The sequence below is a fragment of the Podarcis vaucheri genome, assembly GCF_965113315.1.
Source record: "Podarcis vaucheri genome assembly, chromosome: 2".
Taxonomy (NCBI): domain Eukaryota; kingdom Metazoa; phylum Chordata; class Lepidosauria; order Squamata; family Lacertidae; genus Podarcis; species Podarcis vaucheri.
The window spans coordinates 98,556,492-98,575,617 of record NC_138760.1 but is presented as its reverse complement, the minus strand read 5'-3'; the positions used below and the strand labels follow the sequence as shown (position 1 = coordinate 98,575,617).

Here is a 19,126-nt window from a genome sequence, read left to right as displayed (position 1 = left end):
GATCTGGCAATCAAAGGGCCTATGCGGGGGTAGTTGGTCAGCTTCCTTCTCGCTGAACAGGTCGCTGAGATCTGCATACTGTGGTGGTACCTTCACCTTCTCCATTACTTCAGTCCCTGCTAGGGTGGCTTGGGCCCCTGCTGAACCCTTTTCCCCCTTGCAGTGTTCTAAGCAATGTGCTGAACCGAAGGAAACCACTCTTTGATGCCAGCCCACCAGCGGATCATGTAGGGCTAGCCAGCTCATTCCCAAAATAATGGGAGCGCCTCCCAAGGTGGCCACATTAAACGCTATCAGTTCTGTGTGCCTTGCCACCCTCATTATCATTGGGACGGTCTGCAAGCTGACTCCTCCTCCCAACAGCTCCCTGCCATCGATTGTGGTCACCTGCAGGGGGTTGCTTAAAGGGATCGTCTGTATCTGGTGTTCAGCAGCAAACTCCTTGCTCATAAAATTGCAGGAGCTGCCTGAGTCCAACAGCGCCTTTATTTTTAGGGGGTGTCCATTTTGCAGCTCTAGCGACACTTCAATCACTAGAGCAGGTTGAGGAGCTTCTGGCACGGGCACTTTCACTGCTCTTTGGCCTGGCTGCAGTGCCCCGACTGTGGCAACCAGGCGTTGGCTTTTACCTGCTCCGTTTCTCCCTGCTCTCCTCCCTCAACAGCTCCCACCATCCCTTGCCATTCCTTCCTCTGGGGGCAGACTCTGGCAAAGTGGCCTGGCTGTTGGCAGAGATAGCATTTCCGGGCGCCCTTTCCCTCCTTCTTAGCCCCCTCACTGGGCTTTGAAACTGCTCGCGCGCGCGCTGTTCCGATTTCCATCGGCTCTGCCGGCGGGAAAGCTGGCTCAGGAATGTCTGGAATGCGGAACTCCTTCCAACGTTCCCCTCTCCCTTCCCGCCTCTCCAAGGCTCTTGCCTCCTGGCGCGCTCCTATGGTCAGCGCAGATTTGGTCAGCTGATCCATAGACACCGCCCTGGGGCTCCGGGACAGTTCGTCTTTCACAGCCGAAGAAAGACCTTCTTCAAATAGCATCTGAATGGGGGCCGCCGATAAATCCCACCCCAATCTGTGAACCAGCATGGTAAATTCAGTCCAGTACTCACGGACAGATCGGCTTCCCTGCTTGCAAGCCATTAGCTGTCTGCGCACCACCCCTTCCTCAATATCGCTGGAAAACATGATATCCATTGCACGAAAGAACTTCATAGTGTCCTTTAGGATGTCATTGTGCGTTGCCATCAGGGGTCGAACCCAGTCCCGCGCCCCCTTCTCAAGATGCCCAATTACGAAAGCAACTCGCGATTCCTCATCAGGGAACTCATCAAACTGCACATTAAGGGCATATTGCATCTCTGTCCTAAAGGCATGGTAATCCTTGGGGTCCCCCCCAAACTTCTGCACCAATCCTGGTACCTTTCTGGGGAACTGAGTGGTTCTCCCCTTCTTGTCTGCATCCTGAGCCCTTCGCTCCTCAAGCCTCGCCGTCTGCAGCGCAAGTTGGACTTCCAACGCTCGGTACCTTTCTTCCAAGCTTGGACCAGCTCCAACCCCTGCTCCTCCGGTTCCGGCTGGGTCGCTCATGATGCTTTCTCCTGCACAGGCAGCGTACAGAGACTGTCAGACTGCTATGATGGGATGATTAGCTGCTTGTGCGTAAAATCGTGCTCCCTCAGAGTTTGTGCGGCTCCACAAACCTCTGTGTGTGACAGAGCTCCTCAAACATGTCTGCTCTAGTCACTCGTAGAGTCTGACAGTGGCTGTCTGCGGAAGCGCTTCCAGCAAAGAAGCTCCTTAACGGAAACGCGTCTCCTGGACTCACGACGTGGCAGCTTCCGGCGAAGCATGGGTCTCCCTATGGTTGCTTCTGACACCTCCCCGCTGTTCTCGCTGGACGTGTCTCTCACCCCTCCCTCTTCCCTGCTAGTTCCTGCCGTGGCTGCTGCGTCTCTCTCAGCATTCATGAGATCCTCCTCCAGAGTACCCTCTCTCCCCCTGCTGGTCCCTGCTTTAGCTGCTGACTCCCTCCCAGCCTCTGGGAGCCCTACCACCTCCCTTTCCTCTGATGTCAGTTCCCTGACAGTTCTCCTTGTATGTCTCCAAATATTTTCATGGCTTGAATCAGGATTTCCAAGCAATGTAGTATACAGCAAGCACATCTTACGTGGGGGTTACATTCTGACGCTATTGCGTAGAACCAAAATAGTGTATAGACAAAACACATTGGGTGCATTGATGGGTGGGATTGCCAAAGTCTTTGCCCCCAGATGCCCAATTCCTTTCCTCCACCATTTTATTTTATTTTTAATTGCCAAGCACATAAAGCTGAATGCATAGAAATTAAATGTGTGTGAGTGTACTGTAGTTGCAAAAATCAGCTAGGCATTGAGGAAAACGGAGACACAAATATGTCTTCAGTCTTTGTCCTTTGGTGTCCCTCCTATTAAGTTCTTTGTGGACAATATTTCTAAATTGTATTTCATGTGTAGCGCTCCCCTGAGTAGAGCAGCCACTGATGAATCAGGGGTAATATGGAGGTTCCTGCTTGGGTGAAATTGGCATTTTTGTGGGAAACAAATCTTTTATCACATATATATCATATCATATTTCTTATTGAGGATCAAGTTCAGGGCCCCATAAAAAACTTTTAGTTGATGTACCTTGTTGAGGGCTTGACTGATGTACCTGTTAAGGGTTTGACTGAAACGTTTAGTGGGCCAGATTGATAATAAATTGGACTTGAGTTTTGCTTAAGATAAAATTTCAAAGCAAAAAGCATTAGAGGTTCTTCTTTGAGCAAAGTATCCATGGAATTGTGGATGAAGTGTAGAAAACAACAACAACCATAATAAAGTTTTGCTAAGACTGGAACATTTCCTAGGGTGGTATCGCTATTCATGGGTTGTGTTCATTTGCACTGTAGCATCTGACATTTAAAGAGCAGAAAGTTTAGTTAAGGAGAAGTATCTAGAGTTTTATTACATGCAGTTTCAAGGTTTTTTTCTGCTATCAAGATGCCTGTTGTTTATTAAACATTAGAATATTGGCTTTTAAATAAATGAAATGTTGTCCTCTTTTATAATCAAATCTGTCAGGATGCCTGTTTGAGGATAAAATAAGAGCCTTGGATGTAGTTCCTACAAACTAATTTTAATGGATGTATTGAAATTAATAGCCCAAAGTTAGTCATGTCCATTAATTTCAGTGGATGTACTGTTAGGATATTTCCGTTCCACCTTAAAAGGGAGCAGGCTTTGGGAGTCACAGAGTCTGCGCATGTCCTGTTCACAGGATGTTTATGCTTGCTGTTCCTTTCGATTTCGCCAGTCGGTCAGAGACGCTGACTGAGAACGGTCATGTTTTTCTTTGTTCTGTTCTACGCTAAATAAAGTCTGTAAAATATGCTCTTCTGCGGTGCAGCTTTCTGCCTGTGTTTCTGCTGATAAACATTGGGCACAAGCCTGGAATGTGGCAGTCTATTTCGAGGCTTCGTGTCGCTAACTGCTGGATCTGCCTGTCTACGGGAGATCGATGGACGTCCGGCAGCTGGCTTGGGGCCATGATGGACACTATCTCCCTGGCAGTTTCCCAACATGTACACTGAGTAAAAGTATTGTTGGACACAACCCAATGTGGCTTGTGAGAGCATATGAGAGATTTTGAAAAACCTGTGTCTGGGGTTTGGGGACCATGCTGTAGGCCATACCAGCTGGGGCTGTTAGGATTTGGATTTCCAACAATGACTGAAAGGGAAAAGTTCCCCTCTCTTGTCTTATAGGGTACTCCTTCCACTCATGTCACAGATGGGAACTGAGCCAAATATACATTGAGTTAGATTAGCTATTGTGGCATAGTTTGAACCTTCCTTTCCTCTCCTGAAATGGTTGATGACAACAATAGAATTCAATTCTGTTGATATTTTGTCCAATATGTGAGGCATCAAAACTTGACTTTTACATATTTACATATGGTTTGGAATTTGTTTTAATTTTGCCTGCTTTTAACGAGGTAGCCTTTATCCCCAAATTCTGTCTCTGGTCTAATGTAAAGCCTATACTGGTCCCTCCTTATTATCGGGGGGTGGGGGGACCCCTGCAAGATTAAAAAATGAGGAAGTGTAGAAGTCTGTTAGGTGATATAAGCCTTTGGTTTGCCAGGTTTTTATCTGGGGGTTTTGTGCTGTGTGATGTGGGTGATGTGCCAGGGGAATTAGTGGGGATGGGGTTGGGGACAGTTTACCTATTTCTGCTTTCCATGCTTTAAGCATAGTCTGTATGTACCTGTTTAGTGTTGTGGGAATTTTCCTTAGTTTGTTTGGGAGGAACAAATGAAACTGATCTGTAGAAAATGTAACTTGGGGGAAAAAGACATTGCACATACTTTTGTAAACCAAGAAATCTTTAATAAAAATATGTTAAAAATGGGGGGGGGGATGAGGCTATGGCTATGCACAGAAGCCATTTCATGTAATCTAAAAGGCTGAGGGGAAAAGACATGGATAGAGTAATAAAAAGGTATGCTCAACATGGGCACTAATAAAAGAAGAACTAAGCATCATTACAAGGTCAATGTAACTAAATTGGTATCTTCACTGTATTATAAGAAAGTAATGAGAAACACCTTCAGTCTCAAACAGAAGTCAATAGAAAATCAACAAACAGCTACTGCAGACATCCTTTATCTAGCAAGAATCAGAGTCAACATGCTAGCATTCTGGAATAGCACACAAAAAGTCTTTTAAAAGAGGACAAACAACTTCCAGCAAACAGCAAAAGCAGCCATCCCCATTATTTTATCTCTCCGCAGCATGTTGGTGAAATAATGAAAGAAATACAGGTCAAACCAGCATTTTTTCAGGCATAAAATTGCACACAATTTAGGTTTATAGCACCAGATGGCCACAGAAGTGAAGCTAAATTGAGTGCTGCGTGAGGCAGGGAGAGAACAGGGAATCTGAAATGCAAGTTAAAGATAAGGTGGCAGACATTTCTCTCCCCAGACGTAATCACAGCAAAGCACCCTATTATCAACAGCATTAGGAACATTTTGAGATAACGGATAATGATTGAAATTATGCTAGAGATAATTGTTTTAGAAATGAAGATCCAAACGTGTGATCAACCTACTTCAGAAAGGTGAGTTCCAGACACTGATATAAGACCTAAACTGCTATTTCAACACATCATACAACAATATAGTGAAATAATAGATAAGTGATTAACTATGCATTGCACTTAACATCTAACATAGCACTCAGAGTGTAATCGCCCTAATTTGCAATTGTAAATCTCTTGTTATCAATTAATTTACACTGCACAAGTAACCATCTGATTATCTTCTTACATACCAGTATTTACACAGTAATTAAATTGTAACTAATTAGCATGTAATTGCACATACTTATTTGTACCTTGTAAAGTGAATGATGTATTTAAACATAGTTGAAATACTTGCAATTAAGAAAACATGAATACTTTTCATGTCACATAATTATGCATATGACTGAACAGTCTCCCAAGTGATTTGTCTGGGAGTGGGGTGCACTGATTGTCTCAGTTGGCCTTATGAATATAATTTTGAAGGAGTGTGCCCTTTCTTTACTTTTGTAGCTTAATACTTTTTAAACTACCCAGAGTTAGGAGTACCAGTAAGTAATCAAAGTATGCTTATTTTCAAGTTATACCTTCATGCCACTTTAAAATGTTCCTCCAAATTTTACTCAGAATTAGAACTTACAGATGAGAGTCCTATTGGAGTCATCTGAAGCCATCTGAAGCAGTAAGATAATAACCTTAACACCTGGCATGGACAGATGCACACTGCAAAGTAACCATAACCAAAAGACTACCCTATTAAGATGCTTTTGGAGGATATGCTGTATGAATGTCATCAAGGGCAATGATGTGTGATTTGTCCAGTCATTTATAACTCAAGTTTTATTTTTATGTTTCTTACCTTTCCAACAGTGTGAATTGCTCTGTAGAAAGGTTTTGACTTTAGAACAAAACTCTTATTCTCCTACATTTGAGCAAAAATGAAACACTTGAATCTATTGGTTCCGGGTCCTACCCTCCGAATCAGAAGAAAATATGTTTGCTCCGCCTTCCATGTATGACAACCCTTTATATACTTGAAGATGGCTATCACATCTCCTCTCAGCCTTCCATTTTCCAGGCTAAACATACCCAACTCCATCAACTGTTCCTCATAAGACTTGGTTTCCAACAACAGGTTTGGTTCAAACAACAACGGGCCCAGAAAAGAACCCTGCAGTACCCCACTTGTCACTTTTCCCCAGGATGATGAGAAACTATTTGTGAGCACTCTTTGATTCTCCAGAGGTTTTGTTTTATTGAGGTTTTATTGAGGTTTTGTTTTATTGCCCACCACCAGTCCGCATGGACATGTTTCTCTGTGTTGCATTACTCCAGAGGTTTGACTTCTGCAATGGCCGATTTTCCTCCTCCCTCGGGGCACCCCACCTGCATTGCTGTTTCAGGACAGCCCACTCTGCTCTGTCAATAAATTCTTCATCTTGCCCAACAGCTGGAAGAGTGAATAGGTGGGCCTCATGTTGCTGTATCTTCTCTTCCAGCAAGGCAAACAGCTTGCACTTGCTAAAGGTGTAGTTTTGTGCATTCTCAGACAGGAAGGCAAACATGGCACAGCAGCTCCTTCACTGTCCTTGTCTCTTGGTTCTATGTCCACTGTAAGACAGCACTCCTGACCTCCATCTCAAACTGCCTCAGTAAAACTCTGTTTACAAGTCCTAGTCACAAGCTTCCAGAGCCTGCAAACAGCCAAACAGAACTGCTACTGGCTGCTAACTTGATGATGGTGGCCGGGAAGATTGGGCTCCAAAGCCCAGAAGCCCAAGGTTGTAACCTGTTCTGGAATCCGTATGGTAAAGGGCCAGTAAAAGTCAAACAAACAAAGCGGACACATAAATAAGTAAAACAAGCAGGACATGAGTGCAAGAGCACTCTTTCCCCTGCTGGAAAAGATTTAGAGGTGTAACATAAATGTACTTGACACCGAGAAAGCAAACTTGCATTGCCTCCCCACTTAAAAAAGCAAAACAAAAACTACCTAAGATTGGCATGCCATGTTAATTATACATTGTTATAAGTGGTGTAGTTGATTTATTCTATGCAAATAAGGAAAGAATCACTTAATCAGCAGTTCAAACACAGTATGTGTATCAACTGAAAGCAAAGCAAATTGCAATGTGTTTTATTTCAAGCTGAAAGGTAATGAATATGCCGGAGTGTCATAGTATGAACTATATTTTTAAGTAATCATTTATTTTCACTGACAGGTGCACTCCTCTTGCATTTACCTAAGAAAGCTGCTTCCCAGCATATTTTTTCATATATATCCCGTATCTTTATTTTTAATACATTGGAGTGCACAGATGATTCTCTCTAGAGCATATGAAAAGCATACATTAAATAGGAAGGAAAAAATAAGGCCGAACAACTAATATCCTTGGCTTTTAAATAAGCCTGTAAATCATGCTTTTTTCTTTACTTCTGACAATTGTTGCAAATAGGTCGGATATCTAAGGATGATATTGTCAATACAAAGCCAGGAAGGTCAGTGTTCATTTCATTTGTAAAGCTAATTACATCAAACAAATTTCATTTTCAAACCCCCAAATCAATTGATGTGTAAAAATCTGTTCCCTAATGATGGATACATTCAGTTTGTTATCATCTTGTAACGTTTTGAGATTCAATTTTCACTTTTATGGAAGTGGTGAGCAAATTGCTTTTGCTTGTTTTACTCTACAGTATTCAACTAATCCCAACACTAGGTATTTCCCCAACAGAAAAAATGATACTTTCAAACTGTTTATTCCAGAATTAGAAGCACTCATGTAAACTATCATTCAGTTATATAGAATTGTGTACTAACTACAACAGCTTTAAGGTACAGTAGGCTCACAATGTGTGGGGGCTACCTTCCGGGAGTGGGTGTGTGGGTAAAGGTGAAATTGTCTCTACAGTAGTCAGAACCAGCCTGGAACTCCCCCACCCAACCCCGCCCATGCAACCATCCTGACCTTTCTGAAGCTGGTGTGCTGAGCAGGTCTCCCTCCCACTCCTGCAAGATGGAGAGCTTTTAAGCTTTGCACCTTGCTTAATAGGCTCTATGATACTTTCAAGAATCTGGGCTGGACAGAATCTTGTGAAAGCCCCTCAGAGCCTATGTGATACCTTCCCACAGCCTGGTAAGCATATGTGTTTAACTTATGCGATCGCACCTGGCTGGCTACCAAGCACTTAGAGCTGCAATAGTGAACACAGAATGCACAAGTTGTGAGTTGACTGTGCCCTGATCAGATATCTTACTTTTTTTTCTTGGTGGGCAGTGAACTGCTATAACTGTGAATTGACTTCATTTTACCAGCACAAAAAATAACTTACAGCACCACAGTTAGTACATAGTGCTTGCAATTTCCCCATCGTCAGACCATGCTAATTTGTACACATGTGCCACTCTGTAGCTTTGATTACAGCATCATATTCTGCACCAAAGTATTGGAAGAAGCCCTGCCTTGTATGCCCTGGATTTCATCCAGTACTAGTCCTACTTAGGGCAGAACCATTGCAGTTAATTGAGATGACTAATTTAAATCCACTAGTTTCAATGGGTGTACTCTTGAGTAGGACTTAGTTGGATACAACCCACTTTGTTGTATGAGTGCACGATAGCAGTTGTTCATATTCTTAGCTAAGGTACTAAAATCAACCAGTCTTGCTTCCAATAAATTTATTTAGGAAAAGCATCTGGACACTGCAAGTTCATACTGATTTCTATTACAGAACAAATCACCCCAAACTATTCCCCTTTAAGCCTTGAAAGTTGGCTTGTGGAACACCTTCCTTCATCAGAGAGATTACACTTACCAGACATGTTTCGACTGATGTCAGACATTGTTTGTATGGAAAGGAAGTGAATATGCCTAAAATGTGTATAGAATAGATTTTAAGTTTCAGGTTTTCAAAAGTGTCTCACTCTCCAGTTTAGCTGTCATCACCAATCTATTGTGTTAATGACAATGAATGAATTCATGAATAGGAGTGGAGCCTGTGATCCAAATATTGTATGACAAAAAGCTGTGATGTACTTTATAATTTATCAAGTACAGCTGGAAGATGAGTTTTGGGCAAAATCACTGTTTCTCTCCACAAGAGAGTCAGCTTTCCTCTTACTGGCCCATGTGGACTTAGGATGGGAGGGATCGGCTCTGTCAAGATCACAGTTTCATCTTCTGGTAGTGGAAAGGGGTGGAATGGAATGAAACTATAGTACCACACACTTTTTATATAGTTCACTTTAGTAGAATTCACCATTACTAGCCCTGAAATTGTAACATCACTAACATAATCATATTATTAAACATACTTTATATTAAATATTACTACTTGATGCTTATTTTCCAGTATGCCCAGTTAGTTCACTGGATTCAAATACATCCTAAGTTTTCTATATCAGGGGTTCCCAAACTGTGGTCTTTACATTGGTAATCTTCACATTCTAGTTTTTGGATAAAGAAATCTACATCCTCCACTTTCAAGCAAACCATGGTTTCTGATAGAGACTCCAGCCCAGGATCACTATCTTAATGTGGGTTTTCTTCATCATCATCCATTTGTTCCCTTCATATAATCTCATATCAGAAACTCTGATTTTGAATGGTTTGCAAATACATTCAATTACCTTGAAGTATTGCTCAGGACCGCCTCTCTCCACATGAACCTACCTGAGAGCATCTTCTGAGGCCCTTCTTTATGTTCCTCCTACATAACAGGTCTGGAAAGTGGCAACATGAGAACAGGCCTTCTCTGTAGTGGCTCTCCATTTGTGGAATGCTCTCCCCAGAGAGGTTCCGCTGGTGCCTTCATTATGCACCTTTAGGCGCCAGGAGAAAGTGTTCCTCTTTAACTACACCTTTGGCTGATTGACATCCGATACCCTTTTGAAATGTGTTATATAAGGGGGAATTGTTGGGTTGTTTTTGTTTTTATAATGTATATTATGTTTTTTATACCTGTTATTTTATGTTGTGAACTGCCCTGAGATCTATGGTTATAGGGTAGTATACAAATTTAATAAATACTAATAATAAAAATAATAATTAAGAATAAACTGGTGACTCTTCATGTTTGAGCCCTTTATGGTGCTAGAGTTCTCATCCTGTTCAACTGGATGCCTGTCGGAAGCTCACAAGCAGGATCTGAGTGCACTTACTGGTATAGAACAGGTTTTTGTTTGTAGACAGGATTCTTGAAAACCTCCTACACATTTTATTATGCCTTTAGCGAAAATTGCTTTATGCAAAAACATTTTCTGTTTGATAGACAGTTCTAGTACCAAGTCAAAATGGATAGCGATGGAATCCCCCATGGCTTTTGAGATTGCTAACATATACACAGAACAATTGGAAGAGACATTAATGGAGTGGAGTCCACATTTCCCCCCTCCCTCCATGAAGTGTTTCCTAATTGATGTTCACGCTATTTCATATGAAATGGGGTCCTTTCTTTGGGTACAGCTGAGAGAACAAACCTCAGTTCTGATGGGCAGAGTCATATTAAAAGAATGTCACTCGTATCTTTGAATCCAATGTCATACTACTGCTCTTGACATTTACAGAAGGCTACGGAAATTTCTGAGAAGCTTATAGCTTCACACAGTCTTACTGTAATGCATTATATACTGTTGTATAGGAGAGCATTATGTTTGTTTCACGGTAATTTCATAGTTATGACTCCCAGCGTGATCTCTGCTTGTGAAAGATGCAAGCACTTCAGTTGACGGAAGCTGACATACACTTGTTTTAAAGTGAAATTGCTTTGGACTTGCTGAGTACTGGGTGTTAACATAGTTTAAATGCATTAGATTTTAAGTGTAGAAATATGGTTTCTGTGTGGCCTGTAAGGATATAAGAACAATAAACACCTCAAATGTGTATCTACAACAGTGGCACATACTGTACTTCAAAGAAAGATGGGCGAATTAATTTTTCAGTGCAGTGGAATTAAAAAACCCTCATCTTTCCTTATAGCAGATCCTTCTAAAGAGAGGAAAAAGCCTATAAGCTTCAATTCAGGCTTTTTTTCGGTTTTGAAAAGTCTAATGGTTTGTATATTTATTCTTGTTCAAACACACATCTGCAGGCACAGACAAATATTACTAAAGTAACAAAATCAAAGCGGACAAAATTCACTAATAAAATCACAACAAACTTACATTTTTAGTAGTGCTATTAGCAATGAACACCATATGTCATGGAACTTCTCAAATTAATGTGATGAAAGGGTAAAAAACTAGAAATAGTGAATAAGTGAGCAATGGGAATAGAGTTTTCAAAGCTGTGAATGCTTGAAAACCTATTTTTTGTGATTTTAGCTTTATTTTGTACACATAGCATCTTTTAGTGATTCCCACACAGATCTGGGATGATGGAAGGGCCTAATAGGTTTTGGAAACTATGGATATTCAGTGAACTGCACAACTATATTATGTGCCCAATAATGTTTTCAGGTTTTGGTGTTAGACTAGCAGTGGACCCTTCTTCCTGGATGCCTGCTTTGCAAAATACTTTTGAACCTGCAGGCGTGTTCAAAAATAGTTTGTAGCATGTCTGGAGGTTCCAGTATTTGGGTTCTTGAGCAGAAGGTCTGTTGCTGGAGGTCCTCCCTGAATTTGACATGGTGCCTTCCAGTAGTGCTCCACCAGTAATGGGGCCAAAACTGGAGCATTCCGGGGAGATGTCTGGGTGGCCAGGGACCCATGTAATCCTCAGCTCCCTTGTGGGAAACTACTGCAGCTTGAGAGCTGGCACAATTAATTCCCTCCCATTGGAATCAGGGGGAAGGGGGGAAAATGGTTGTCTCCTGCACCTTCTGCCTTAGCCTGTGCTGGCAGGGTTTAGGAAACGAAGGTTGCTGTTCTGCAGATTACCCTCCACTGCTAAGATTTCTTTGTGGTTGTCTGTGCAAAGGGGGAAAGGGAGAAATCCCACTGGGCATTCGCAAAGCCTTGGACCCCAGTTCCAGATTGCAGCCTGCATGTGATACTTTGGGTAGATCATCAAGACAACATTGTCTTGGGCTGCCATACATCCGGATTTCAAAGGTGGAATTGACGCCTGGGGGGATTTCCAAAAGGCGTCTCTTTGTCCTGGATCTTAGTCAAGTCAATTGAAAAATCGACAACTTTGAAAGCTCAAAGCTCACCAACTTTCAGGTTTTCCTTAAAAATCCTCAACAATTTTGGTGGTGTCTTGGTTTTTACTTTTTGAAATATGGCAACCCTAGCTTTGTCTTTAGCTTGCTTTATAAACTGCTTGACAACAATCAGTCCTCATAACATTGGTTCATATGAACATATGTGTTCAAATGAATTGCCTCCAGTAGTATGAACCTTTAGAGTTTATATCAAAATCTACATAGCTATTACACAAAATCTCAAATATTTGCCTTCTTGAGCCCTCGTTATGTACACATTTGGGTAAAGCTCAGTCTGTGTCTCTCGAAGCCTCGGTGTTATTCCCATTCTGAGAGGCCTCAATTCCACACACTTCAGATGAAGCCATAATGCTTGAGCTGGAAGAAAACTCTTCCCTCCAGCTAATCTGAATGAAAGCTACAACAGCGCAGAGAATAAAAGATGTGGCACTAATACTGCAGAAACAGGGCTGCTGCTCTCTCTTGGAGTTTATGAACATGACTCACAAGTGCTGGCTAAGATATGTCAAAATTGGTCTCCAGGTTAGTCTAATTATATGTGCGTAGTACATACTTGTTATGATGGAGCTGTAACCCTTCCATTCTGAAACAGTAACACATAATTCTACCTCCAAAATTATAGCTAGCAAAATTGTTAAATAAGCTAGGAAGTAAGTGAGTAGACTAATGAATCCAGTAGGAGCTTTACTTCAAGGTTCAATTAAAGGCAAGGAATAGGATATTCTTTTCTTTCTATTTTTTGCAGGGGAAGAGAATAGCTTCTAAACATGCTTTGGTAGTTCTATATAGCTACTTATTTTTTGCTATGCACGTTGGGTTGCATTCTTATGGCAGTTTATTCATTTCCTCAATGTTTCTCTGTTAATTTCCTTCTTATATTTGAGCTTTCACACGAGCTAAATGCACTTCCAGAGATATAACAAAATATAGCTCATGCCATTTGTTCCCAGAAAAAAATAATCTGCTTGTAAATAACATGTTCCTTTGCTACTACATCTTTACTTGCTCCACATCACATATTGCATTAGGTATGGGGTAGGTGTGTCAGCTGGGCCAAATGTCGTGCACAGGCGATGTACTGTCAGGCTGCCAGAAAAGCCCTTCTGTCTGTTGTCCCATGCTGTAAGCAGAAACAGACACACTGCTTCTCAGTAATTAACTTTATTGCTCAGTAGCCAAGGAGTCAGCACATGACACATCCATCGGATAAGCAAGTCAGTTGCAGAAGCTAAAGTCCCTCTTCATCCCTTATTTATACCACCCTCCTTGCATTTTTTTTATTTTTTTTTTGCTGTGACTCGGCTTTTATTAATTGTTCTAGCCTTTTCTCAACCCTTTGTTCCTGCGCTGAGAGCGAGGGAGGGGAAGGACCCAAATCAGGACTGTATTGTAGAGCAGGAGGCACAGCCCTTGTGCCTTCTCTATCAGCGTCTGTGGATACTACAAGCCTCTCCCCTTCACCCAGTGGCGTAGCTAGCCAATCGGGTGCCTGGGGCGGGTGTGTGTCCTGTAGCCGGGAGCAGGGCGAGCCGCCCATGGGGGCGGGGTAATCTGCGCCCGTGGGAGTGGGGAGATCAACCTGTGGGAGCGGGGCGAGCTGCCCATGGGGGCGGAGCGAGCCTCTCCGACACCTCCCCTTCAGCTTTAGGACGGCTGAGGGAGAGGCAGTAGGCAGACGCAAGTCCCACACTGACATTTCAGGCAATGCGAAACGTGCAGGCACCTAAGCCACCACGTCACTCCTCAAAAGTTCTGTGAAACCATTTTTTATTTAGAAAACTCATTTTGTCACACACACCCCTCAGTGATGACACCCTGCTTTTAGAAATGGAAACCTGCTTTTAGAAATGGAAAGGGCCCACCTCCCTTTTAAGTAGACAGTATGTAACTAGAGAACATGTTCTCCTTAATACGAAGAAATTATACAGTCTCGTTTTTTTGCAACTCCTCCCTAGCAGCTCTTCATAAAAATATTGTCCCTGCTCCACCCATCCACCAACCAGCCAGCCAACCAAAACCACATTACCCTTTGCTTTTAGGCAAGCTCTCTCCTCTGTATCCACTCATACCTAGACTGTGAAGAGCTGTATTTAAGTGGGAAAGCATCTGTTTTGCATGATGAAGATTCCAAGGTTCAAACCCTGGCATCTCCAAATGGGGCTGAGAGTGGCCCCTGCCTGAAATCGTGGAAAAGCCACTGTCAGTCATTGTAGACAGTACCAAGTCAGATGGTCCAATACTCTGACTTGGTATAAGCTAGCATTCTGTGTTCCTGTGTGTTCATTCTGGTACGCCCAACAATCCATTCTCAATAGCTAGGAAGAAAGCACAGTGAACACAATGATTTCCTCTGCCAGGGTACAATCCCGGTTTTGTCATACCTGCTTCTTGGCAACATCTGCATTCTTCACAAAATAGCCCAGTGGGGAGCTTAGGAGCAGTTGGTATAAAACCTATATTTATATCTTTTATCTTAAGCAGGGGATTGGGGAAAGAGGCCAGTGATCTCTAGACAGTGCTTTATTTCTGACAGAATGCCATCACTCCCCGCTCCACAATTGGCAGCCATTGTGTGCCATGGCACTTTTATCTAGATGTAAGTACTGACACCTTGTTTCTTACCAAAAAAGCACTGGATCAAGCTAATTGTTCACCTGCAGGTGCTGGTGCAAGTCCATGGAAATGTGGGGCGAGGGATGAAGAAGAACTCTAGCATATGAGAGGCAAGTGCGAAGGAGCAGAACAGGATATGCATTCAAGTGGGAACTGAAGGAGTTTGAAAATGGTGTTGCAGTTTCCTGCTCTGTATGGTTTAGGTGTTCTTTGCGTATGGAGAGAGGCAGATTGGCTGTTCTCTCTGGCTTTGTCTTGGGATGTCAGAGAATTCCACCAGAAACAGGAATGGAAATTGCTAATATTTGCTTAAGTCCAGAGAAGTAATCAATCCAGTGAATGTGATTGTTGTTTTCATTCCACAAATGGTACCTAATTGATTAATTCCCGCCTCCCTTGTCATTATGTTTCCCTTGCATTAAAATAATGGAGTTGAATAACATAATTAATTCTATAAAAACACTTAAGAAATAGGTTAGTTTGAGAAATAGTGACTGGCTGACATGACTGACATGAGATGTGAACCTTGGTGTCATCAGTCCTAGTCTCACTAACCACTATGCTCTACTGGTTTTCCAGTGATTTAATTGCACAGAAATGGTTAACTAGAAGTGTTTGTGAATATAAAAAAATCTCCTTTTTGGAATTTTAGATTTTGTCTCCAGATTTTATGTCCCCTCCCCCCAAAAAAATTAAAAATAGTTCCCTCAAGCTGTTTGTTCTACTCCTGGATCCACTACTGTAACTTCATAATATTAGGAAATGGACAAAAAGGATCACAATACATTTATTGAAATGGAACAATACAATGTAGGAACACTTCATGGAACAGTCTTTCTGTTTCATGCAGCTACATGATCTGTCAAGGGAGTCATTCTAAATCTTCTTTCTGGCCACTTGATGGAGGCAACAGCTTAAATACTTTGATCTGTTTTTTAAGTTGATGCTCGAGGTAGTTGATTAGATGCTGATTTGTACTGTAGTTTTGTGAGTTGTGTTTGTAGTCTCCATGTTGTGTGTCTGATGAACTTTATGTGTTATAAACATACAGCGAAAACCATTTGCTGGAATAACAATTACAACCCATCATTACTGCTAAACACTGAACTAGGATCTATTCGGCTATATCCTAGAATGAGAAATTTAGTAGAATGCAAATATTCTTAAGTGCTTCATATTTTAACATTTACCGAGGTAGCAGCATGATTTTAAAGTAAAAAAGAAAATGGACATGGGTAAAAGCAGTGTATATCTTCTTTAAAAAGTAAAATAAAATCTTAGTTCTCAATTCAGGTAGGTAGCCGTGTTGGTCTGACACAGTCAAAATAAATGGAAAAATATAAAAAATTGTCCAGTAGCACCTTAGAGATCAACTAAGTTTGTTCTGGGTATAAGCTTTTGTGTGTATCTGAAGACGTGTGCATGCAGAACAAACTTAATTGGTTTCTAATGTGCTACTAGACAATTTTTTAATTTTTTAAATTTATTTCGACTTAGTTCTCCAGTTTTGATTAAAATCACACTTATTTCTGTGGTACCAACTTCATGACCACCCACTTTTCATATTCACTGCATCCTAAGCAGCAACTTCTTTTTTGTAGTAATTCCATCCCAGTTTCCATGAAAGGCACCAAAATCCAGCCTAAAGGGTCTCCTGACAATCACTTTTGGCTTTTAAATCCAGAATTTGGACCCAGTCATTTTGACCCCGGCCATTTTAAGGGAAACACATGCTGAGATTCTTTATGCAGCTGGAGACTGTTAGTTCCAGCTTTGAGACTGCTGACTTTGGCACGCTGAGAGCATCTGGGCAAACAAGAGAAGTGGAAGGTTCCAGAGGGGCTTGGCAGGCTGAAAAGAGCTTGTTCTGCCCAAAGTCAGTTTTGGACAGCTGGGTGTTGAGTCCAGGCTGCCGAATGATGAGGTTCAAATAGCTACAGGTGGAATAGCTGAACTCAGAGCATTGAGAGCTGTGCACACAGGAGGCCTGAGAGTAGCGCATAGCTGTCAAGAGCTGCTCAAGAGAGAATAAAGAGGTAACTCAAGTAGAAGGAAGGAAGCAGTGATTCATAGAGTGGAATAATCCAGGGGAGTGCTCGGTTTGGCATTTTTTGTTTTTAATTCATGATTTTGCTATGCTAAATTAGCCTTGTGCATGTAGATAAATATTCAGATCCCTTTTGTGTACAGGAGGAATATTCGGAGGAAAGCTAATTCTTGTAAGAATAGCGTAATGTTTCTAAGCAACAGAAACATTACTCTTGCTCAATTTTATAATTTGTATTGATTCATAATAGCACCTCCAAACAATTTTAAGGGAAATGGATCAGTCTGCTTATATTCACTGTTATTAAAATTGAAGACTGAATCTAATTAGTAAAATAACTTTTTTTAATCAATACACATGGTAACATTACATATATGTTCTTACAGGTGCTGGTGAACTGAAACAGGACTCTGTATCATGCCTTGAAGTAAGTAGAGTTTGTATCTTAGTGTTGTTGCTTATTCTGTCACATCATAATGATTTATCTCTTAATATTTTGTCCCAAGCTTCTGAAAAATGGCAACTTGTGATGACAGATGGGTCTGTACAAATGCTTGTTTATTTTCATCTGAGGCAAGATCAGGGAAGAGGGGCTGTTCACACGATAAGTTCTGAAAAAACCAACACTTTAACCTATCATTTGTTCAGACTTACAATGTGAGATTCAGAATTTGAACTGAGTTGAATTAGAGGTTGGCAGTCACTGAGTGAATCAGAAGTTCTGGACAGATTCACATAGACCCTACTTGGTACCTTAAGTTGAAAGCATTGGGAGTGTGGAGCAATCTGAGAGAATAATTCCTTAGATATACTTTCGAGTTAAATTCATTTAATTTTTAATTTTTTTTTTTGTTAAAGTTTATGAAATCTGTACGTTTGGGGGGAAAGCACAGTTTTGAAATACTGTGACTTCAGAATAGGCATGATCCAATCCAGAAAGTTGTTTTGAAGTAGTTCAGTATGTAGAGCACATTCTTTTTTTCCACTCAACAATACATTTACAAACAGTAAAATGCCTAAAAATAAGAGGAAATATGTTGGGCCTGTTGTTTGAAGGCCAATTCTTTGCTAAAAGACGAGTTTCCTTATATCAATCATAGTCTATTGAAGGAGGTTATGCCATTGCAGTATTGGTACAGCTCACATTACATTCTTGGTCCTAATTGGTATAAGTGTGGGTCCTCTACTAAGTGATAGAGCACTTGCTTTACATGCAGAATGTCCAAAGTTCAGTCTCTGGGATCTCCAGGTAGGTCTGGAAGAGCCCCTGCCAGTCAGTGTAGATGATAATGAGGAAGATGGGTCAACAGTCTGAATCAGTATAAGGCAGCTTCCTGTGTTCCTCGCTTGTATAAACTGTTATTGTATCAAATCAGTTCCATGTCCTCGCTTGTATAAACTGTTATTGTATCAAATCAGTTCCATGATTTCTCAATGAAATTGAGTAAACTTTGATTTCACGTGAAGATAATTTTACCTTTGAGTTACACTAAGATAGTTGAATCCTAACTACCTTGCTCATTCCCTAATGTAGTCCCTATGTCCCCTGAGAGACAGGTGACACTTGAGAAATGTGTGGGATTGCTGCTGAAGAGTAAAGTTGGGTGGAAGATGCAGAACCCACCCTTGTGCAACTATATATGCCATCTTCATGCACTAATATCTGTTCGAATCCTGCTCTTTGCAGATTTGCAGATTATTTAGATGTGCGGGAGAGATGCATGAGTGAATTGTATTTCCTGTTGTTGTGCAGCTGATGTCATGATCACAAAGGATGTTGAATAAGGGAAGTTATAGACTCCGCATAAAAATCTAACGAGCAGTTTACGTGCTACAGTAGTTTATAAAGACATACAGAATTGCTGAGCTTGAAGTTCTATATGGGACTAACTAAAGTGTTGAAACCATGGCTGCTACAACTTTATTGTTGTTACTAAAAAAAAAAAAAAAGAATAAGTATGATAAATCCTTGAAAGTAGTTTTTATTGCACCAATTCTTTTTGAAGGAACTCTTGTCTGCAGCAACGTGCCAGGCTACTTCTGTATTCTGCGCAGTCTACAAAGTCTTCACAATCATCTTTTGAAAGCTAATATGTAGGGGATTTTGAAATTTTGAAATCAATTAATAATCTACTGAATCATTTCCCCAGTGCTGTTCTTTTACTCTCAGATTTTATTACTCTGTCTCTACTGAGTGGTTGCAGACG

General features: G+C 41.3%; 1 protein-coding gene across 6 annotated transcripts in view; it reads left to right on the top strand.

Annotated features, from left to right (window-relative positions):
* Positions 1-19,126, top strand: part of LOC309524607 (contactin-4) — a 547,669-nt gene that overhangs the window by 42,213 nt on the left and 486,330 nt on the right. For 5 of the 6 annotated variants that reach the window (XM_082209344.1, XM_082209342.1, XM_082209337.1 and 2 more), the window contains exon 2: positions 17,306-17,346. The exons of the other annotated variant lie outside the window; for it this stretch is intronic. The gene's annotated coding sequence lies outside the window, so the exon portion shown is untranslated. The remainder of the gene's footprint in view (positions 1-17,305; positions 17,347-19,126) is intronic. 6 annotated transcript variants of the gene reach the window in all.